Genomic DNA, 24,837 nt, shown 5'->3' on the forward strand with positions numbered 1-24,837 from the left:
CCCTACGGAAGGGTACCCTTAAATATAAACTGTTTGCAGGGAAGGACGACGATTACGATATCGTCTCGGCCCCTCGGGTTCGCACACGGCATAGGAGTCGTGGCCCGAGTCGACTTCAGCGGTTCTTCGCCCGTCTGGTACGGGAGGTAAAATTCTAAACACCCGCGAATCTCCTGCAAGCGGGTTTCTGGACTCCTTAAGGTGAATATATGCTGAGGACTTGAATATGGACTGTTTTTAAATTCCTAGTAAAGGGCAAGGACTGGTCCATATAAGATAAGGGTTCGGATTTCATCACCGCTCCCTTCTTGCCCGCCTTAGGAAAACGAAACCTAAAGCGAACCTAAGCCTAAAATTTGGACTAGAAAGAGACCTATAGGGTATCGAGCTTAACAGGACAATCATTCGAAAAATATTGGTTACTCTTTTAAGCACACCTCGAAGTTCTTGACGGTTTCTGCGAGTTGAATGCGTGACTGCGCCGCATTGGATCGGTGAGGTTTTGGGTATCAAAGCTCCACTGAGCTTCCCTCGCCTCGATTCAACTTGCTTAAACTCGGATTGATTCCAGAGGATCAAACTGTAACGAATTCCCTTTCGAAGGATTAGAAGCTGGTCTAGAAACAATCTAAGTGGAGCCATCATGCTTGTTGTTTGCTAGAAATCTTTAGGTTTGCTGTTGGTAATGTCGAGTCAGCCTGCTGTGTGTTTGCTAGAACCTTCCTGTTAGGATTTTTTTTTATTTCTTTTTGAATTCTTTTTAGTGTATGCCCGATTTTGTTAATAGGGCTTGGAAAAGAGATACTCTAGGTCGATTGATTAGAGAAAAACCTAGTAGTTCTTCTGATTTAAGCAGGGAGCTCGAAGACTCTTCTTTGGAGAGCCCTGTTTTTGGAAACTTCAGTTTTGAGAATTTATCTCTGAGTGACAAAAGTACCCCTAGTACTCCAGTTGTGCCAACAATGGCAACTTTGAAAGATTACATGTTCCCAACTAGGACCAACCGAGCTTCATGCATTAAATTGCCAGCCACTACGGCTAATTTTGAGATAAAACCTAGTATTCTTCAGATGATCCCTATATTCTTAGGAAAAGATGATGAGAACCCTTATTTCCATATTAGGGACTTTGAGGAAATCTGTGGGACAATTAGAATAAAAGACCTTACTGATGAAGTCTTGAAACTTAAAATGTTTCCCTTTTCCTTGAGAGATAAAGCCAAGACCTGGCTTAACAACCTACCGTCTGAATCCATAGAAACATGGCAGGAACTTATCGCTGCCTTCTATATGAAATTCTACCCTAAGCATAAAACTGCAGCTGTTAGGCAGAAAATTAGTGCTAGTGTGCAACAAGAGGGAGAGTCTCTTTATAGGTTTTTAGAGCGATTCAATGATCTCCTATCTCAGTGTCCTCACCATGGATTTGATAATATGAAACTTGTACAGATTATTTATGATGGTTTAGACTATTCGACCAAAGCCATGGTTGAATCTATGTGCGCTGGTGAGTTCACTAGTAAAAATGCTGATGATGCTTTTACCTTCCTAGGAGCTATCGCTGAAAAATCCCAACAGTGGGAATCTTGTGTTGAACCCCCTAAAAGACTCTTGGTCAATAGAAGTAGCACCAATATGGTAGATACGAGTTTTTCGTCAGATGCTAAGTTTGCTGCTTTGTCCAGAAGGTTAGAAGCTTTAGAAATGGGTCAGTCTAAAAATAGGTCCCTTGTTGAACCTAATAGAGACTCTCAAGTCTCTAGTTGTGGAATAGAGCCCGATAATTCATTTTGGGAAGGTCAAGTTAGTGAAGAACAAGCCCATGCTGTCTATAACAACTCTAGGTTTGAGAACCGTCAGAAATTTGACCCATACTCAGAAACCTACAACCCTGGTTGGAGAAACCATCCTAATTTCTCTTGGTCTAAGGGCCAGAGTCAAGGCCAGCCTAGCAATTCTCAGCCTCCCCCAGGTTTTGGTTTTAAGAACTCTTCAGGTCAAACCCAGTTTCAGAACACTTCCGAGAAAAAGATCTCTACCTTAGAGGATACTCTCACTATGTTAGCAAATAACCATGAAATGCTAACAAAGAACCACATGAGCTTTCAACAAGAAACTAGGCAAGAATTGAAGAATAATTCCCAGAGTCTTGCCAAATTAGAACTTCAAGTAGGACAAATAGCTAAGTTCATAAGTGAGAGAGAAGATGGAAGGTTCCCTAGTTGTACTGATCCCAACCCAAAAGGAGAGAAATCGTACAATCATGTGAATGCTGTCACAACCCTTAGGAGTGGAAAGAAAGTTGACAACAAGGTTGCCATGCCTGATAGTGAACATGTTGTAGTTCACCCTGCTGAGCCAGAAAATGAGGAGACTGATAGAGTCTCCAAGGAGACCAATGAGGGTCCAAGGAGACCAATGAGGGTCCTGTTGAGCCCGGCTTTGTTCCCAGAGCCCCATTCCCACAGCTGATAGTTCCGACTAAGAGGGAGTCCAACTTTAATGATATATTGGAGGTTTTTAAACAGGTTAATATCAACCTTCCATTATTAGATGCAATTAGGCAGATTCCCTCTTATGCCAAGTTCCTTAAGGACTTGTGTACGCGAAAGCGTAAGCTCAGTGTCCAGAAGAAAGCCTTCATAGCTAGTCATGTGAGTTCTATTATTCAGAATACTACTACTCCTAAGTATAAAGACCCAGGTTCCCCTACCATTTCTTGTACAATAGGTAAGCACCGTGTTGAGAAAGCGTTGCTTGACTTAGGAGCCAGTGTGAACTTACTGCCATACCATGTGTACCTTAAGCTAGGACTTGGTGAGATGAAACCTACCCAGATAACACTCCAGTTAGCTGATAGGTCCGTTAAAATTCCTCGTGGTGTGATCGAGGATGTTCTCATAGAGGTTGACAAGTTTATTTATCCAGTGGATTTTGTTATCCTAGATACCCAACCTGTCCCTGACCCAGAGAACCAAATACCAGTGATTTTAGGTCGCCCGTTTTTAGCTACATCCAATGCGATCATTAACTGTCGAAATGGTATTATGAATTTGTCTTTTGGTAATATGACTATTGAGCTGAATATTTTTAATATTAGTAAGCTACCCTCTGAACTAGATGACTCGAATATAGAAGAGGTGAACATGATAGGAACATTAGTCGAGGAGTCATTACCAAACACTTTGTTATAAGATCCATTAGAAAAATGCCTAGCTCACTTTGGGATTTATTTTGATGATGATAATGTAATTAATGAGGTGAATGCTTTGTTAGATTCAACCCCTTTGTTAGATACTAGTAATGGATGGAAACCTAAGTTCGAACCACTACCAGTTTCTAAGTCTACCCTAGTTCCTTCTTTAGAAAAGCCTCCTAAGTTGGACCTAAAACCATTGCCAGATACCCTGAAGTATGTGTTTTTAGGCCCGTCTGAGACTTTACCTGTGATTGTTTTTCCGACTTTGATAGAGATCAAGAAAGTAGGCTAGTAACCGTCATTCAAAACAACAAGGAAGCTTTAGGGTGGACCATAGCAGACATTAAGGGTATAAGTCCTATTGTTTGTATGCATCAGATCTATTTAGAGGAAGACACCAAACCTTCTAGGGAGATGCAACGTCGACTAAACCCCAATATGAAAGAAGTAGTTCGAACTGAGGTTCTTAAGCTATTAGATGCAGGAATTATCTACCCTATTTCAGACAGTAAGTGGGTCAGCCCCGTTCAGGTTGTTCCCAAGAAATCTGGTATTACTGTAGTCCAGAATAATAACAATGAGTTAATCCCGACCCGAATGACCACGAGTTGGCGTGTTTATATTGACTATAGGAAATTGAACAAGGTCACTAGGAAGGACCACTCTCCCCTTCCCTTCATCGACCAAATGCTAGAGAGATTAGCTGGACATAGTCACTACTGCTTTTTAGATGGCTACTCTGGATATAATCAGATCGTTATTGCCCCAGAAGACCAGGAGAAAACCACTTTTACCTGTCCCTTTGGTACCTTTGCGTATAGACGCATGCCTTTCGGGCTATGTAATGCCCCTGCGACTTTTCAGCGTTGCATGATGAGCATATTTTCTGACATGGTAGAACGGTTCTTAGAGGTCTTTATGGATGATTTTTTAGTGTTTGGTTCGTCTTTCGATGAGTGCTTGCATCATTTGTCATTAGTTTTGACTAGGTGTAAGGAAAAGAATTTAGTGCTTAATTGGGAGAAATGTCACTTTATGGTTCGTTCAGGAATTGTTCTAGGGCATATTGTATCTTCAAAGGGTATAGAGGTGGATAGAGCAAAAGTTGACCTTATTAAAACTTTACCGATCCCAAAAACCGTAAGAGATATTAGGTCATTCTTAGGGCATGCTGGTTTTTATCGTCGTTTCATTAAGGATTTTAGCTTGATGTCTAGACCTCTTTGCAATTTGCTTACAAAAGATGTTAAGTTTGTGTTTGATGATGCTTGTTTAGAGGATTTTGAGAAGCTTAAGTCATTACTCACTACCGCCCCCATAGTCCAGGCACCCAACTGGAACCTACCCTTTGAGATCATGTGTGATGCTTCAGATTATGCTATTGGTGTTGTGCTAGGTCAGCGAGAAAATAAGTTACTTCATGTGATTTACTATGCTAGCAAAACTCTGAATGATGCCCAGTTGAACTATACCACTACCGAGAAGGAACTATTAGCCATTGTGTTTGCCTTAGACAAGTTTAGACCCTATCTCTTAGGTTCTAAGATCATCATATATACTGATCATGCTGCATTAAAATATCTTTTGTCTAAGAAGGATACTAAACCTAGATTGATTAGGTGGATTCTGTTGTTGCAAGAGTTTTCTCCAGACATTAGAGACAAAAAGGGTGCCTAAAATGTTGTAGCAGATCACTTGTCTAGGCTAGTTGTTAGTTGCCCAGATGATTCCCTTCCTATAAGGGATAGCTTTCCTGATGAACAATTGTTCTTTGTTACCCAATTACCTTGGTATGCGAATATAGTGAACTATCTTGTTACTGGTCGAATGCCCCAACATTGGGGTAAACAAGATCGTTCTAGATTTTTAGCTGAGGTTAAGCACTTCTTTTGGGATGATCCTTATTTATTTAAGTATTGCCCAGACCAGATTATTAGGAGATGTATACCTGAGAGTGACCAGTCCAGTATTATTTCCTTTTGTCATGATCATGCTTGTGGGGGTCACTTTAGTGCTAAGAAAACTGCTTCTAAGATATTGCAGTGTGGATTCTATTGGTCTTCGTTGTTTAAAGATTCCCACAGTTACTGCGTTACTTGTGAACGATGCCAGAAATTAGGAACCATTTCCCGTAGGAACATGATGCCCTTGAACCCTATTTTAATTGTTGAGGTATTTGATGTGTGGGGTATTGACTTTATGGGTCCGTTTCCTAATTCTTTTGGTAACCTATACATCCTTGTCGCCGTAGACTATGTCTCTAAGTGGATTGAGGCGGTTGCGTGTAAAACCAATGACCATAGGGTTGTGATTGAGTTCTTGAAAAATAATATACTTACACGTTTTGGTACACCGCGAGCTATAATTAGTGATGGAGGGTCGCACTTTTGTAATGGGACTTTTAGACTTCTGATGAAGATATATGGTATTACACATAAGATAGCTACACCGTATCATCCACAGACTAGTGGTCAGGTAGAGGTTTCCAATAGGGAGATAAAATGTATATTAGAGAAAACAGTTAATCCTAATCGGAAAAACTGGTCGTCTAGGCTTACTGATGCCTTATGGGCTTACCGTAGTGCGTTTAATACCCCCATTGGAATGTCGCCTTATCGGCTTGTTTATGGCAAGGCATGTCACTTACCTGTTGAGTTAGAACACAGAGCTTATTGGGCTGTTAAGCAGCTAAATTTTCACTTGACAAGGCAGGAGCCCATAGGAAACTCCAGCTCAATGAGTTGGACGAGATTCGTATAGATGCTTACGATAGTGCGAAGGAGTATAAGAACAAAATGAAACTTGTGCATGATAGAAACATATTACGGAAGTCATTTTCTCCAGGTCAAAAAGTTCTTCTGTATGACACTCGTTTGCATCTATTCCCCGGGAAACTGCGCTCTCGGTGGACCGGTCCTTTTGTGGTCCGTACTGTTTTTCCTCATGGAGCTGTTGAGATCGAGACACTGGATGGTAGTAGTTCTTCAAAGGTTAACGGTCAGCGATTGAAGCCCTTTTTAGAGCCTTTTTCTACAGGTGATGTTGAGGAGGTCCCTCTGGAGGACCCTGTTTACCCTTGATTGACCATCGAGACGATTTGTATGTTGTATAATTTTTGTATTCAGTTTTTGGTTTTACTTCACTCAGGTACTATCTTTCCGAACTCTCTCTTTACTATTTCCTCATGTTACTTATATTTTTGGTACTGTTCTTTCATGCGAAACATTGAGGACAATGTTAGATTTAAGTTTGGGGGTGGGGAAGAAACTTTTTGTTAGCTTTTAGTTGCAATAAATAAACTCCAGAGCCTAGAAATTTATGCCTATTGAGGATTGCACTAACTAATCTAAGTGGATGGAAGCATTTTGATTGTAGGAGTTTGAGGAACCAATCTGATTAGATGGAAACATCTAAAGAGTCTATTCATAAAAGCACAGAGCTTAGGTGTTAGAAATAACATGATAGTTTCACCATATCTCGTTGAGTCCTTTTCACTTCTATTTTTATTTTATTTTGTTTTTAAACTATGTTTCTCTAAGTGATAGGTGGGGCCCACGATTCAAGTTGTTACCAATGCTAGGGTGAATTAGAGTGATTGAGATACCATGAAAAAAAAAAGTTGAAAAAGAAAAAGAGATAAAAAAAAATGGTAGTTACCAAAAAAAAAAAAAATTTGAGACCAGACCATTTGACCAAAAGGAATAAATTCAATAAAGTCGACCACTGGTACCCTTGTATATGCCAGTTGTGTTGACCTAGAGTTAGGTTATCGACCACTGGTACCCTTGTATATGCCAGTGTGTTGATATTAGTCAGACTAGTATCTCAATCCATTAGGATAGGTTCATTTTGGCGGAGGCCTTCAGACAGATATGGGAAACGCCGTTCACTTAGTAAACATCAAAACCATACATGTTTTTCTATATCCATCTTCTTGATCTATCCATGTGATTAGTTTTGACTCCGAATATGATGTCCATAGTGCAACTATCTGAGTAGAGCTCTGTCACTTTATATGAATTTTAGTATGCTTGAGTGCAAACTCGTGTACATCAATTGGAATTTCGCATCAGGGTACTTCTTCCTGTAGTCAATAAGTATGCCAACCAAGGAGATTCTTTAGTGCCTTCCAAGGTTCTGCGTAGATAGCTAAGGTCTGGAGTATTAAGGTTTTGTGGGTATATCTCTGGTAAGCCCTCCCGAGACTATAACTCGGCCACTAGGGCCACCTAGGGGTTTAAAGGCTTATTGCATACGCTAAATGCAATCGACGATGCCTGCGACAGTGAGTTAGGATTTTATTTTCTATTTGATTTGCTCGGGACTAGCAAATAATAAGTTTGGGGGTATTTGATAGACGCATTTATGTGTCTAATATAGCCCAATTGTATATTGTGTTAGTACCCATTTTTTGTACTTATTATGGCTTTTTATGTCCCTGTAGGTATTTCCGGAGAAATAAGCTTTTGCGGCGAAATTGGCTAAAAAAAGTGGTTTTTGCGCTCGTGGGAGAAAATTACTATACGGACTCTCACTTTGGATAAGGGGTAACCTAATTACTAAGGGGTGACCCATTTCCAGGCAGCTGCTAAAGGGACACCAGAACTGGATAGGGGGAGGTCTTCTTCAAATTTCAAATACTGGTTTTTGGCGGGAAAGGCCATGCATATCGCTGTTGAATTTTGATCCGATTGTTGGAGCTGTTTTAGGGAGATTAAACACCGGAAATTGATTGGGCTGGACGTGATATGGATATAGAATTCTAGTATGGATGATTTCATGGGCTTAATTGGGCTAGAATATCCGGGAGAAGCAATCGAAGTTAAAACAGAGAGACGTGTCCTGTTGTGCACTTTCAAAGATTTTTGAGAGATTTCTGGAGGACTTTGACGATGGATTAACATGTACACGGTCTTATTCAAGTCTAGGGAAGAGTTTGGTAGCTATTTTATAGCTAACAGCACGTGAAAAAGCTCAACAGAAGGGATTATTCTCTCAACAGCACAGAGAAGAAAAAGAAAAGAAAAAGTCGTAATTTATACGAGATATTTGGGGTCTGTGGGATATATAAGAGTGGTTTCAAGTCATAAAAAGGGTTAGAAAAGTTTAGAGAGAAAGAGGAGAGAGTTCAGAGCCGAAACAAGGAAGATACCATTGATTGTTGCTGCTGCTGCTGCGAGGAGGAAGAACGTGAAGAACAGACTCTCCAAGGCCGTCGTTTATCAACAGTGACATCGACTGTCACTTTTGGGTCGTAGTTCTTCAACGACAACAGCACTTCAGCTCTGTCGTTGATTCTGGACGCCTTCTATGGGTCGCAAAATTCTGTTTTACATCATTTGCTTGTCTTTCTCTTCATTGTAAAACACTTTTGAGCATCAATGAAATATTTTGAGAGGTTTTCCAACATGATGAGCAGCTAAATTCTTGGTGATTGAGGCAATGGAGGATCTATTCACTCATGTTTGATTGGTAAATTCTTTTTATAAATTCTTAATTATTTATTTTATTTAATTCACTTGGATCAATAAAAAAAGAGATAAAAATGGTTTTCTTAATTAGTTGTGAATCAGTTTGATGTTTTATGCTTAGAATTAATTCTTTGATAAATCATGCTTAAGGATTACAATTTAATATTTGGACACCTTATAGATTAAGAAGTGATTTAATGGAAAAAGAGCTAGATAATAATTATGAAATATTTTTGTAACCAATCAACTTGAAGTAATAGTGAATCCGGAGCCTTAGTCCATTTTAAATCTTGACATCACTCTTTGAAAATTAATTTGCTTTATTTTTATTAAAAAAAAAAGTTACCTTCACAAGTTCGAAAAGAACCCCTTTTACCACTACAACTACAATCACTTTTGATAAACCATCAACCTACACAAACATAAAAAAACCATAATAAGTACAAAATCAAGCACTAGCAATAGAGACACTGAGGACAATTCAGACACAAAAATATGTCAATCAAATACCCCCAAACTTATTATTTGCTAGTCCTTGAGCAAATCTAATATAAAATGACTACACTTAGCACGTGCAACAATCCATTAAACCGCTAGGTGGCCCTAGCGGCGGAGTGTTGTCTCCGGAGGGTTTGCCAGAGGTGTACCCACAAAACCTTTACTACAGACCCTAGCTATCTACGCAAAACCTTGGAAGGCACTAAAGAATCTCCTTGGTTGGCATACAAACATTGACTATAGCAGGAAGTACCCTGATGCGAAATTCCAATTGTTGTACACGAGTTTGCACTCAGCATACTATAATTCATATATAAGTCATAGAGCCCTACTCAGATAGTTTCTAGACATCATAACCGGAGTCCACCAATCACATGGAAAGATTAATAAGATGGATAAAGATAAAAAAATAGATGTTTAAAGTGAACGGTGTTTCCCATATCTGTCTGAAAGCCTCTGCCAAGATGAACCTATCATAATGGACTGAGATACCGGTCTGACTAATATCAACACAACTGGCATATACAAGGGGACCAGTGGTCGATTAACCTAACTCTAGGTCAACACAACTGGCATACACAAGGGCACTAGTGGTCGACTTTATTGAATTTATTTCGGTTGGTCTGATGGTCTGGTCTCAAACTTTTTTTTTTTTTTGGTATCTTAATCACCCTATTTCATCCTAGCATTCGTAACAACTTGAGTCGTGTGACCCACCAAATCAATTAAGAAATAAAAACAGAAGGGATTAGGATTCAACGAGTTATGGAGAAACTACCATGTTTTTTTTTTTAATTCTAACACCTGAGCTCTGTGCTTTTATGAATAGACTTTTTAGATGTTTCCATCTAATCAGATTGGTTCCTCAACTCCTACAACCAAGATGTTCCCATCCACTTATATTGGTTAGTGCCAACCTTAATAAGCATAAATTTCTAGGATTTGGAGTTTATTTAATGCAACTAAAAGCTAACAAAAAGTTTCTTCCCCACCTCCAAACTTAAACTAACATTGTCCTCAATGTTTCTAATGAAAGAGAAATACCAAAAAGTAAGGTAACACGAGGAATCAGTAAAGAGAGAAGTCGGAAAGATAGTACCTGGGTGAATAAAGAAATCAAAAACTAATATACAACATACAATCGCCTCGATGGTCAATCAAGGGTAAACAGGGACCTCCTCAACATCACCTGTAGGAAAGGGCTCTAAAAAGGGTTTCAATCTCTGACCGTTAACCTTCGAAGAACTAATACCATCTGGTGTCTCGATCTCAACAGCTCCATGACGAAAGACAATGCGAACAATAAAAAGACCCGTCCACCGAGAAAGTAACTTCCCAGGGAAAAGATGCAAGCAGGTATCATACAGAAGAACTTTTTGACCTGGAGAAAATGATTTTCTTAAAATATTCTTATCATGCACCAGTTTCATTTTGTTCTTATACTCCTTTGCACTATCGTAAGCATCTATACGAATCTCTTCCAACTCATTGAGCTGGAGTTTCCTATGGGCTCCTGCCTTGTCAAGTGAAAAATTTAGCTGCTTAACAGCCCAATAAGCTCTATGTTCTAACTCAATAGGTAAATGACATGCCTTGCCATACACAAGCCGATAAGGGGACATTCCAATGGGAGTATTAAACGCAGTATGGTAAGGCCATAAGGCATCAGTAATCCTAGACGAGAAGTCTTTCCGATTAGGATTAACTGTTTTCTCTAATATACGTTTTATATCCATATTGGAAACCTCTACTTGACCACTAGTCTGTGGATGATACGGGGTAGCTTCCTTATGTGTAATACCATATTTCTTCATCAAAAGCCTAAAAGGTCCATTACAAAAGTGCGACTCTCCATCACTAATTATATCACGCGGTGTACCAAAACGTGTAAGTATATTATTTTTCAAGAATGTAAACGCGGTGTACTAGTCATTGGTTTTACACGCAACCGCCTCAATCTACTTAGATACATAGTATATAGCGACAAGGATGTAAAGGTTACCAAAAGAATTAGGAAACGGACCCATAAGGTCAATACCTCACACATCAAAGACCTCAACAACTAAAATAGTGTTCAAGGGCATCATGTTCCTACGGGAAATGGTTCCTAACTTCTGACAACGCTCACAAGTAACATAATGACTATGGGAGTCTTTAAATAATGAAGGCCAATAGAATCCACACTGCAATATCTAAGCAGCAGTCTTCTTAGCACTAAAGTGACCCCCACAACCATGATCATGACAAAAGGAAATAATACTGGACTGGTCACTCTCAGGTATACATCTCCTAATAATCTGGTCTGGACAATACTTAAGTAAATAAGGATCATCCCAAAAGAAGTGCTTCACCTCGGCTAAAATCCTAGAACGATCTTGTTTACCCCAATGTTGGGGCATTCGACCAGTAATAAGATAATTCACTATATTCGCATACCAAGGTGCTTGGGTAACAAAGAACAGTTGTTCATCAGGAAAACTATCCCTAACAGGAGGAGAATCATTAAGGGTATCCACAACAAGCCTAAACAAATGGTATTCTACTATATTTTCTGCACCTTTTTTTTTTATCTCTAATGTCTAAGGAAAATTCCTGCAACAATAGGATCCATCTAATCAATCTAGGTTTATTATCCTTCTTGGAAAGAAGATACTTCAAAGCAGCATGATCAGTAAAGATTATGACCTTAGAACCTAAGAGGTAAGATCTAAACTTGTCTAAGGCAAACACAATATCTAATATTTCCTTCTCCGTAGTGGTGTAGTTCAACTGGGAATCATTCAGAGTTTTGCTAGCATAGTAAATCACATGAATTAACTTATTTTCTCGCTGACCTAGCATAACACTAATAGCATAATCTGAAGCATCACACATGATCTCAAAGGGTAGGTTCCAGTTGGGTGCCTGGACTATGAGGGCGCTAGTGAGTAAATTATTAAGCTTCTCAAAAGCCTCTAAACAAGCATCATCAAAGACAAACTTAACATCTTTTGAAAGCAAATTGCAAAGAGGTATAGAAATCAAGCTAAAATCCTTAATGAATCGGCGATAAAAACCTGCATGCCCTAAGAATGACCTAATATCTCTTACGGTTTTTGGGACCTGTAAAGTTTTAATAAGGTCAACTTTGGCTCTATCTACCTCTATACCCTTCGAAGATACGATATGCCCTAGAACAATTCCTGAACGAACCATGAAGTGACATTTCTCCCAATTAAGCAATAAATTCTTTTCCTTACACCTAGTCAAAACTAATGACAAATGATGCAAGCACTCATCGAAAGACGAACCAAACACTAAAAAATCATCCATAAAGACCTCTAAGAACCGTTCTACCATGTCAGAAAATATGCTCAACATACAACGCTGAAAGGTCGCAGGGGCATTACATAGCCAGAAAGGCATGCGTCTATACGCAAAGGTACCAAAGGGACATGTAAAAGTGGTTTTCTCTTGGTCTTCTGGGGCAATAACAACCTGATTATAACCGAAGTATCCATCTAAAAAGCAATAATGGCTACGTCCAGCTAATCTTTCTAGCATTTGGTCGATGAAGGGAAGGGGAAAGTGGTCCTTCCTAGTGACCTTGTTCAATTTCCTATAGTCAATACAGACACGCCAACACGCCAACCCGTGGTCACCCGGGTTGGGATTAACTCATTGTTATCATTCTGGACTACAATAATACCGGATTTCTTGGGAACAACCTGAACGGGGCTGACCCACTTACTGTATGAGATGGGGTAGATAATGCCTGCATCTAACAGCTTAAGAACCTCGGTTCGAACTACTTCTTTCATATTAGGGTTCAGTCGACGTTGCATCTCCCTATAAGGTTTGGTGTCACTCTCTAAATAGATATGATGCATATAATCAGTAGGACTTATACACTTAATGTCTGCTATGGTCCACCCTAACGCTTCCTTGTTGTTCTGAAGGATGGTTACTAGCCTACTTTCCTGATCACTATCCAAGTCAGATGCTATAATCGCAGGTAAAGTTTCAGATGGGCCTAAAAACACATACTTCAGGGAATCTGGTAATGGTTTAAGGTCCAACATAGGAGGCTTTTCTAACGAAGGAACTAGGGTAGACTCAGAAACGGGTAGAGGTTCGAACTTAGATTTCAAGCCATTACTAGTATCTATCAAAGGGGTTGAATCTAACAAAGCATTCACCTCATTAATCACATCGTCATCATCAAAATCAATCCCAAATTTGGATAGGCATTTCTCTAATGGATCTTCTAACAAAGTGTTTGGTAATGACTCCTCGACTAATGTTCCTATCATGTTCACCTCTTCTATGCTCGAGTCATCTAGTTCAGAGGGTAGCTTACTAATATTAAAAATGTTCAGCTCAATAGTCATATTACCAAAAGACAAATTCATAATACCATTTCGACAGTTAATGATCGCATTGGATGTAGCTAAAAACGGGCGACCTAAAATCACTGGTATTTGGTTCTCTGGGTCAGGGACAGGTCGGGTATCTAGGATAACAAAATCCATTGGATAAATAAACTTTTCGACCTCAATAAGAACGTCCTTAATCACACCACGAGGAATTTTAATGGACCTATCAGCTAATTGAAGTGTCATCTGGGTAGGTTTCATCTCACCAAGTCCTAGATTAAGGTACACATTATATGGCAGTAAGTTCACACCGGCTCCTAAGTCGAGTAAAGATTTCTCGACACGGTATTTACCTATTGTGCAAGAAATAGTAGGGGAACCTGGGTCTTTATACTTAGGAGTAGCGATATTATGAATAATAGAACTCACATGACTATCTAGGAAGGCTTTCATATGGACACTAAGTTTTCGCTTTCGCGTACACATATCCTTAAGAAATTTGGCATAAGCGGGAATCTGCTTAATCACATCTAACAATGGTAGGTTGATAGTAACCTTCTTAAAAACCTCCAATATATCATAAAGTTGGACTCCCTCTTAGTTGGAACTAGTAGCTGGGGGAACGGGGCTCTGGGAACAAAGCCGGGCTCAACATGACCCTCATTGGTTTCTTTGGAGACTCTATCAGTCTCCTCATTTTCTGGCTCAGAAGGGTGAACTACATCATGTTCACTATCAGGCATGGAAATCTTATTGTCAACTTTCTTTCCACTCCTAAGGGTTGTTATAGAATTTACATGATTGTACGATTTCTCTCCTTTAGGGTTAGGATCAGTTTAACTAGGGAATCTTCCATCATCTCTTTCACTAAGAAACTTAGCTATTTGGCCGACTTGAAGTTCTAAGTTATCAAGAGACTGGGAATTATTCTTAAAATTCTGCCTGGTTTCTTCTTGAAAACCATAGTGGTTCTTTGATAACATCTCATGGTTCTTTGCTAACATAGTAAGGGTTTCTTCTAAGGTGGAAATATTTTTCTCATTCTGAAACTGGGGTTGACCTGAAGAGTTCTTAGCATAACCAAAACCTGGGGGAGGTTGAGAATTAATAGATTTTCTTTGATTCTGACCCTTAGACCAAGAAAAATTAGGATGGTTTCTGTAAGGACTATCAAGTTCGTCAACGCTGTTAGACTAGTCAAGGGAATATTATCTGATAATAATTTGATTAGTTTAACACGAATGTTAATTAATATAAATTAATCTAACAACGAACCAGATATGAAACTAGTATCGTTATATAGGTCTCGAAAAGTTATGCAGTATAGACTACTCGAACGTGTCAATCGGATACCGAATGAAGAAGATATCATCAGATTTGTTTGAATGGAAAAATAGTCATCTTGGAGTTTAACCTCCTTGGTAGCCCTTATCCAATTGTTGAGTTTAATTAAATGAAATAGGAAATGTATAAACTGTCAATTGCAGGGAAGAGTTGTGTTACAGTAAAGTCATAATGGTTATGTTTGATCTAGTGGAATGAGATGGTGATATTGTCCGTGTAGTTGGATTTGAAGGTGGAGGTGTATTATGGTCTGTTGTGGATGCAATTATGATTTCCAGAATGGTTTGTGTTAAGATTGAAGTTGAACTGACTTTATAGTGTTCTGGCTCGGTGTGTTTGTGAAATGGAGAATATAATTGAAACTGCAGTTAGTGGTAATGCTGAAATGAGTATTGGTTTGGTAAATAAAATGAAATGAAGATGGAGTTGAGTCTATATTGGTGTTGTTAAATGAATTAGATATAATTGGGAGTTTTAGTATTGCAGTACAAGTCTATTTATGTTGGGGTTTGAGTTGATGGCTGTCTGTGTTATGAGGTTGCAGTTTGTTTTAGTGAAGGAACTAGGTGGTTATATATTGGTAGATGTGTAGCTTGATGATAATCTATGAAAGCTTTCTTATGCTACCTAAAGGTAAGCCGAGTTTTTATTTAAGATTGAATTTTGGAGTTGTATTGAATTTACATAATTGTATACTTTGGATAGTTTATAGTTGAATCAAATGGATATATTCAGGTTTAATATGTTCTTGTAGCTGCAATTTAACTGAGACCTGTTAGTCATCCCATTCAGTGTAGCTGACTCACCTGAATCAGTCTTAGTGAGTGAGTTAACCCGGTCTTGACCCAGTTGACCGATTTAGACTTTGACTATTTGACCCTGGACTTTGACCCTCCCTTGGACGTTGGTTGTTGGTTGACCTTGACCGTTAGTTCGACCGTTACTGACTGTTAGTTGACTTTCGTGGATTTGGGCTTAGGGCAACTTTCTTAATTAGCTGTGTTGGACCTCTTGTGGTCCGAATTAGCCTTTGGCTTATTCTACAAAGTTGTAGATATTCATAAGACTTAACTATGGACTATAGAATCAATCTAATTAGATTAGTTAAACCTTTAGATATGCAAGAGGTGGATAATAAAGAAGTGTAGAACCATAAATGAGCTTAGAGCAATTAGATAGACTTGTGTGATTCTTTTATGAGCAATTTTGGCTAGTTTCTTAGACTTCTTGTGTGATTAACAGTTAGTCTATATTAACAACGATCGATTCAAGGATAAACCAGTGGATCGTGGATCTCGAGGTAGGCGAGGCTTGTCATCAAAAGAAGTGGGAATACATTTGACTCTTTTGTAACCTATGTTGTTTCTTCTACAAAAGTTTATATTTAACAAACCATGCATTGTCTGTCTTTGCATTCCATGCTTTATTTAAATTGCATTATGATAATTCTGTTGATTCTTTGAATATTTCCTTGAAATGGAAAGGACTTATAAGGTATGTCATTATGAATTGTTATGGGAAATGAGAATTTCCACTTGTGGTATATAGGGTACGCTCCTTCACATTTATATCTACATGAATTCAGCTTTTATGCTTATATCGGTCGACAGTTTGCGAGTTCGGAATTGTCGACATCCATATTTACGATTAGGTGTGGATTTGCGATTTCGGAATTGCACAACCATAGTATACATTGTTTGAATAAGGAGTTTGTCCATATACATGTTTGTTTACTTCTGTGAGGATATGCTCTTTCATATTTATACCTACATGAATTCAACTTTTATGCTTATATCGGTCGACAGTTTGCGAGTTCGGAATTGTCGACATCCATATTTACGATTAGGTGTGGATTTGCGAGTTCGGAATTGCACAACCATAGTATACATTGTTTGAAGAAAAAGCTTGTCCATATTCGTGTTTGTGTATCTCAGTGACTTGGTCTCTGAGAAAACATTATTGTTTTTCTTAATCTTGTTTATGATTACTTAGAAGTTAAATGTTAATTATTCCCACTTTTAGTTTTCAGAGACAGATCATAGTTACGCAGCGAAAGCCACAAGTGTTGACTCCGTTAATTAGTTAATTTCTGCTATGTTTATTATGTTGTTTATTGTATCTGTAAACCAAATGACTATTGTATATGTATCATTTGAGAGAAGTTCATGTATATATATTCTGAGCTGGGTTAGTTTTGGGATAATTTTTCTAGCAGATTTCTTAATTGATTTAGATTCGTAGTGCCTCTTTATTTAGCTAATCTCTTGGATTAGTCAGCTGCTATCTTAGGGGGCGCTACAGTGTTGGTATCAGAGCCCACTATTAGATCTTATATGGGTGACAATAGGAATAGCCAGTGCCAGTTAGTGAACTAGATTAGTATAGAACTGGGTTGGGCTTGTGAGATAAATCTTAATCACTAAAAGAAATCAATAATAAAATATTTATTTGATTGATTTGTTTGTTTGATTGTTTGTATTTGTAATGAAGTAAAAATTATAGGGTACACCAATAACTTTAGCTAATAAAGGTTAGAGAATAATCTGTCTAAAAAGTATGAACACGTACACAATCTAATACTAGAAAAATAGTGAGATCAACACCATTGATAAATCTTGAAAGTCATATAGAAATTTATTGCGCACCTTGACTTATGCGTAGGGTCAATAATTTATTATCACATAAATGTTAATAATACTTTTGGGGCTCAATAATAATTGGAAGACTAGTTAGAATAAGAGTTCGACCATCGATGTTAATAATAAAAATGTTATTATAATAATTTTAGGATAGTAACAACAAAATGTAATTTTTATCAATAATACAACTTAAGGATTATTTAGCAATAATATAAAATTTAATTACGATTAACTTTTATCGGTCTAAGAAATAAGAAATAAATGTTATAATGATAATAAAATATTAATACCAAACAATTATGACAAATTGTTAGTGGTTATTTACTTATATCCAGTCACATAATGAAATAAACAAATAGATACATTGAAGATGATATGTAATAATTTAGATAACTAAATTGTTTAAAATGTTGTGACCTATTTACATATTTTACGAAATAAATTATAATACCTACACCAATTACGATAAAATTTTAGAGACTAATTAATTTTAAATAATTAGTTAATCTAGCACTGGGGAATAATGAAGGTTGTGTTTTCTTTGTTCGTAGGAAGGCATTGTTGGGATTGGCCAACCTTGACAGGGCAACTGCATTCATAGATGACCGATCATAGAAGTTTAGTATAATTATTTTAGAAACCAATAGATGACTGATCATAGAAGCTTGGTATAATTCCTTAGGAAACCAATAGATATAAATTCACTTAGAAATAAATTCGTAGGAATATCCTTTGTAATTAGAGACAAGTATTTTATAAGATAGAAATTAATGTAAGAAACTTAGACTTCCGTATTTGATAGAACTTAACTCAGTGTAATTGAACTTAGAGCTACAAATTTTAGATTTTAGTTATAGAGCCATATAGGTTTGTGCCTTGTTTATGTTGATTGCGCTTAGATAATAAATGTGGTTATTCTATAAGGTGGGGTTTTTTTGAAGACCAGAACAATAGTTTAATTTTCGAGGACGAAAATGATATAAGGTGGGGAGAATGTAAGGACCCTCAAGCTCGTCAACGCTATTAGACTAGTCAAGAGATAATTATCTGATAATAATTCGATTAGTTTAATACAAACGTTAATTAATATAAATTAATCTAACAAAGAACCAGATATGAAACTAGTATCGTTATATAGGTCCCGAAAAGTTATGCAGCATAGACTACTCGAACGTGTCAATCGGATACCGAATGAAGAAGATATCATCAGATTTGTTTGAAGGGAAAAATAGTCATGTTGAAGTTTAACCTCCTTGGTAGCCCTTATCCAATTTTTGGGTGCCCCAGTATTTTTGTTTGGCCTTATCAGCACCGAACCGAGAAGATAAGCACATTCTTCCTCCATCTTTCTCTTTTTTTTTTTTTTTTTTTTTTTTTTTTTTTTTTTTTTTTTCTGTGCTTTCTTCTGTTTTCAGACGAGTGATGAATTTGAGAGTAGATTCAAGAAAAGTCGATTGGTGATGTTGTTTAGATGAAGGAAGGGTTGATTTATCATGGTTTATGAAGAAGAAGATGGTATCATTGTTATTTGTAATGAAGAAAAGATGCAGGAAAACTTAGGGTTCTTGAGTTGATTGAGGATTTGTGTGGATTGATGATCATATAGCGTTGTTCAAGGATAAAGAACAACTGGGTTGTTGTTTAATTTGAGTTATAATGATGTTTTGAGTTTGAATTCGGGATTGAATATAATTAGGGTTTTCTGTGATTATGAATTGGGGTTTCAAATTAGTAATGATTAAAATGAAATTGAAGATGAGTTCGTTCTTAATAGGGTTGATATAAGTTGTGGGGTTGATCTGAATTTGATTTGAGGATCAAATTGAGAAGTTAGGGTTCTTAAGAACAACTAAGGAAAACAATAGGTGATGAAATTGGTGATTAAGAAAGGGGATTTAATACGGGTTTGATGTGTATTAAGGATTTAGAGTGGTATTACAAATGAAGCTAAGCTTTAGAGGATGAAGTCGATGAAGGTGATTGAATTTAGTGTTCTTGATGGAATAGAGTATTGGGGTTCATGGGTTTGAGATGCAGATGAGGGGATTCCAATCCAGTGATTGCTGTTACTGGGGTAATCTTTTAATTGTTCTAATCTTGATATTTGAAGGATGAATCAGTGAATTGTTAAGTTTATATAATTGTTTTTGAAACTATGTTATGAGATGGATATAGAGTAGAATTGCTGATATGAAGTAGGTTGTGTTGAATTACTATGAACTAGAATGAATAGAGAAAGTGCAAGGATGTGGAGTTGGAGATGTTGTTGGTGCTGAGTTGGTGGAAGCAATGTTATCAATGGTAGTGATGAATTTTATTATGAGTTAAGGATGCAGGTGGTAGTAGTGGTGATAATCTTTATATGTGTTGTTGAAGTGTTTCAATTGGATTTCTTGTGGCATTGGTGTTAATGAGTTTATGTTGGCTGAAGGCTGAGTTTGTGGTGAACTGCAAAAGGTAATGGGTGTGATGTGGTGTTTGAATTGGAGTTTAATTAAATGAAATAGGAAATGTATGAACTGTCAATTGCAGGGAAGAGTTGAGTTACAGTGAAGTCATAATGGTTATGTTTGATCTAGTGGAATGAGATGGTGATATTGTCTGTGTAGTTGGATTTGAAGGTGGAGGTGTATTTTGGTCTGTTGTGGATGCAATTTTGATTTCCAGAATGGTTTGTGTTAAGAGTGAAGTTGAACTGACTTTATAGTGTTCTGGCTCGGTGTGTTTGTGAAATGGAGAATGTAATTGAAACTGCAGTTAGTGGTAATGCTGAAATGATGGTTTGGTAAGTAAAATGAAATGAAGATGGAGTTGAGTCTATATTGGTGTTGTTAAATGAAGGGGATGTAATTGGGAGTTTTAGTATTGCAGTAGAAGTATAGTTATGTTGGGGTTTGAGTTGATGGTTGTCTGTGTTATGAGGTTGCAGTTTGTTTTAGTGAATGAACTAGGTGGTTATATATTGGTAGATGTGTAGCTTGATGATAATCTATGGAAGCTTGTTTATGCTACAGAAAGGTAAGCCGAGTTTGTATTTAAGATTGAATTTTGGAGTTGTATTGAATTTACAGAATTGTATACTTTGGATAGTTTATAGTTGAATCAAATGGATATATTCAGGTTTAATATGTTCTTGTAGCTGCAATTGAACTGAGACCTGTTAGTCATCCCAGTCAGTGTAGCTGACTCACCTGAATCAGTCTTAGTGAGTGAGTTAACCCGGTCTTGACCCAGTTGACCGATTTAGACTTTGACTATTTGACCCTGGACTTTGACTCCTCCGTTGGACGTTGATTGTTGGTTGACCTTGACCGTTAGTTCGACCGTTACTGACTGTTAGTTGACTTTCGTGGATTTGGGCTTAGGGAAACTTTCTTAATTAGCTGTGTTGGACCTCTTGTGGTCCGAATTAGCCTTTGGCTTATTCTACAAAGTTGTAGATATTCATAAGACTTAACTATGGACTATAGAATCAATCTAATTAGATTAGTTAAACCTTTAGATATGCGAGAGGTGGATAATAAAGAAGTGTAGAACCATAAATGAGCTTAGAGCAATTATATAGACTTGTATGATTCTTTTATGAGCAATTTTGGCTAGTTTCTTAGACTTCTTGTGTGATTAAAAGTTAGTTTATATTAACAACGATCGATTCAAGGATAAACCAGTGGATCGTGGATCTCGAGGTAGGCGAGGCTTGTCATCAAAAGCAGTGGGAATACATTTGACTCTTTTGTAACCTATGTTGTTTCTTCTACAAAAGTTTATATTTAACAAACCATGCATTGTCTGTCTTTGCGTTCCATGCTTTATTTAAATTGCATTGTGATAATTCTGTTGATTCTTTGAATCTTTCCTTGAAATGGAAAGGACTTATAAGGTATGTCATTATGAATTTTTATGGGAAATGAGAATTTACACTTGTGGTATATAGGGTACACTCCTTCACATTTATATCTACATGAATTCAGCTTTTATGCTTATATCGTTCGACAATTTGCGAGTTCGGATTTGTCGACATCCATATTTATGATTAGGTGTGGATTTGCGAGTTCGGAATTGCACAACCATAGTATACATTATTTGAAGAAGGAGTTTGTCCATATACATGTTTGTTTACTTCTATGAGGATATGCTCTTTCATATTTATACCTACATGAATTCAGCTTTTATGCTTATATCAGTCGACAGTTTGTGACTTCGGAATTGTCGACATCCATATTTACGATTAGGTGTGGATTTGCGAGTTCGGAATTGCACAACCATAGTATACATTGTTTGAAGAAAGAGCTTGTCCATATTCGTGTTTGTGTATCTCAGTGACTTGGCCATTATTTAATGTCTGAGAAAACATTATTGTTTTTCTTAATCTTGTTTATGATTACTTAGAAGTTAAATGTTAATTATTCCCACTTTCAGTTTTCAGAGACAGATCATAGTTGCGCAGCGAAAGCCACAAGTGTTGACTCCGTTAATTAGTTAATTTCTGCTATGTTTATTATGTTGTTTATTGTATCTTTAAACCAAATGACTATTGTATATGTATCATTTGAGAGAATTTCATGTATATATATTCTAAGTGGGGTTAGTTTTGGGATAAGTTTTGTAGCAGATTTCTTAATTGATTGTTTAAGTAAATGATTTAGATTCGTAGTGCCTCTTTATTTAGCTAATCTCTTGGATTAGTCAGCGGCTAGCTTAGGGGGCGCTACAGTTTCTCCAACCAGGGTTGTAAGTCTCTGAGTATGGGTCAAACTTATGACGGTTCTCAAACCTAGCATTGTTATAGACAGCATGAGCTTGCTCTTCACTAACCCGACCTTCCCAAAACGGGTTATTGGGTTCTACTCCACAACTAGACACTTGAGAGGCTCTAAACCTATCATCAAGTTCAACAAGAGACCTATGTTTAGGATGATTCAATTCCAAAGCTTCTAACCTTCTAGACAAAGCAACAAACTTAGCATCAGACCCGAAGCTTGTATCTACCACATTGGTGCCACTTCTATTGACCAAGAGTCTTTTGGGGGGTTCAACACAAGACTCCCACTGTTAGGATTTTTCAGCGACAGCTCCTAAGAAGGTAAAAGCATCATCAACACTTTTACTTATGAACTCACCATCGCACATACACTCAACCATGGCTTTGGTTGAATAGTCTAAACCATCATAAATAATCTCTACTAGTTTCATCTTATCAAATCCATGGTGAGGACACTGGGATAGGAGATTATCGAATCTCTCTAAAAACCTATAAAGAGACTCTCCATTTTATTGCACACTATCACTAATTTTCTTCCTAACAGAAGCAGTTTTATGCTTAGGGTAGAATTTCATATAGAAAGCAACAATAATTTTCTGCCATGTTTCACTGGATTCAGATGGTAGGTTGTTCATCCAGGTCTTGGCTTTATCTCTCAAGGAAAAGGGAAACATCTTAAGTTTCAAGACTTCATCAGTAAGGTCTTTTATATTTAAATTGTCCCACAAATTTCCTCAAAGTCCCTAATATGAAAATAAGGGTTCTCATCATCTTTCCCTAAGAATATAGGGATCATCTGAAGAATACTAGGTTTTATCTCGAAATTAGCCGTAGTGGCTGGAAATTTAATGCACGAAGCTCGGGTGGACCTAGTTGGGAACATGTAATCTTTCAAAGTTGCCATCGCTGGAACAGCTGAAGTACTAGGGGTATTTTCCTCACGAAGAGACAGATTCTCAAAACTGAAGTTTCCAAAAACAAGGCTCTCAAAAGAAGAGTCTTCGAGCTCCCCGCCTTCACAAGAAGAACTACTAGGTTTATCACTAATCAAACGACCTAGAGTGTTTCTTTTCCAAGCCCTCTCTTTAATAACCTTGGGCATACACTATAAAAACAAAAGAAAAAGAAAGAAATCCTGAAAGGAAGGGAAGTTCTATGCAAACACAAACAAGGATGACTCCACCACAGCAAACCTACTGGATTCTAACAAACAAAAAGCATGATGGATCCATTTAGATTGTTTCTAGACCAGCTTCTAATCCTTCGAATGGGAATTCGTTACAATTTAAGCAAACCCCTCTGAAATCAATCCGAGTGTAAGTAAGTTGAATCGAGACGAGGGAAGCTCAATGGAGCTTTGATACCTAAGGCCTCACCGGCGTTACAAGGCGGCGTATTCAACTCACAGAAACCATCATGAACTTTGAAGCATGCTTAAAAGAGTAACCAATATTTTTCGAATGACTTTCCTATTAAGCTCCTTACCCTATAGGTCTCGTTATAGTCAAATTTTAGGCTTGGGTTCGTGTTTGTTTTCATTTTTCTAAGGCGGGCAAGAAGGGAACGATGATGAAATCCGAACCCTTATCTTGTATGGATAGTCCTTGCCTTTTACTAGGAAATTAAAGCAGCCGTTTTCAAATCCACAGCATATATGCAAACGAAGGAATACAGTAACTCGCTGACAGGGGATTCGCGAGTGTTTTGACAAACTTACCTCCCGTACCAGACGGGGGATGAACCGCTGAAGTCGACTCGGGCCACGACTTCTATGTCATGTACGAACCCGAGGGGCCGAGGGGATATCGTAATCGCCGTCCTTCTCTGCAAACAATTGGTATTTAAACTATCCTTCCGTAGGGTTTAAAGAAAAAAATAAAGTCCCAAAGTCCACAGTCCAAAAATAAAGTGCAAAAGAAAAATATAATCTAAAAAAAATTGTCTCTCTCTCTCTCTCTTTTTAATTAATTTTTATTCTTCTTTTCTTTTGCTCCTTTCGCTTTGCTTTTACTCCAAATCTTTAGGTATTCGCCAAAAAATTTGGCAAATTTTTCTTTCGCTCCAAACTCCAAGCTCTGTAAGGAAAAGATAAAAACCCAAAAACGTAAAGAAGAACAAATAAAATAAAAATGAAAAACAAATAAAAACCTAAAAAAAATAATTTAAAAACTCTAGCCTAAAGACAAGTCCGCGTCGGCGGCGCCAAAAATTTGATGTGATTTCAATTTATTGTAGTAGTAATAGGTTCGTTGAGACTTGTGAAAGAAAAGATTTTAGATTTAATGAAATTTAAAAACAAACAAAACTTAATTCAATATTATTAGGAATAACCAAGACACTGATTCCACTATCACATATGAATATATTATGGCAAATAATCCAAAACTCTAATTATCTTTTAAGTCCTTTATTTCTTAATTACAATTAATCAAACATATTCTCAAATATTAATTGTATTCCCCAAGCATAGACTAACAATTGATTAAACAAAGTATAATCTATCCAATTGAATCACAAGTAATTAAGAAAATTATGTAAACATTTAAAAACTCTGCAAGAGCATTGATTGA

This window comes from Papaver somniferum, chromosome 11 (genome assembly GCF_003573695.1).
Source record: "Papaver somniferum cultivar HN1 chromosome 11, ASM357369v1, whole genome shotgun sequence".
NCBI classification, from domain to species: Eukaryota; Viridiplantae; Streptophyta; class Magnoliopsida; order Ranunculales; family Papaveraceae; genus Papaver; species Papaver somniferum.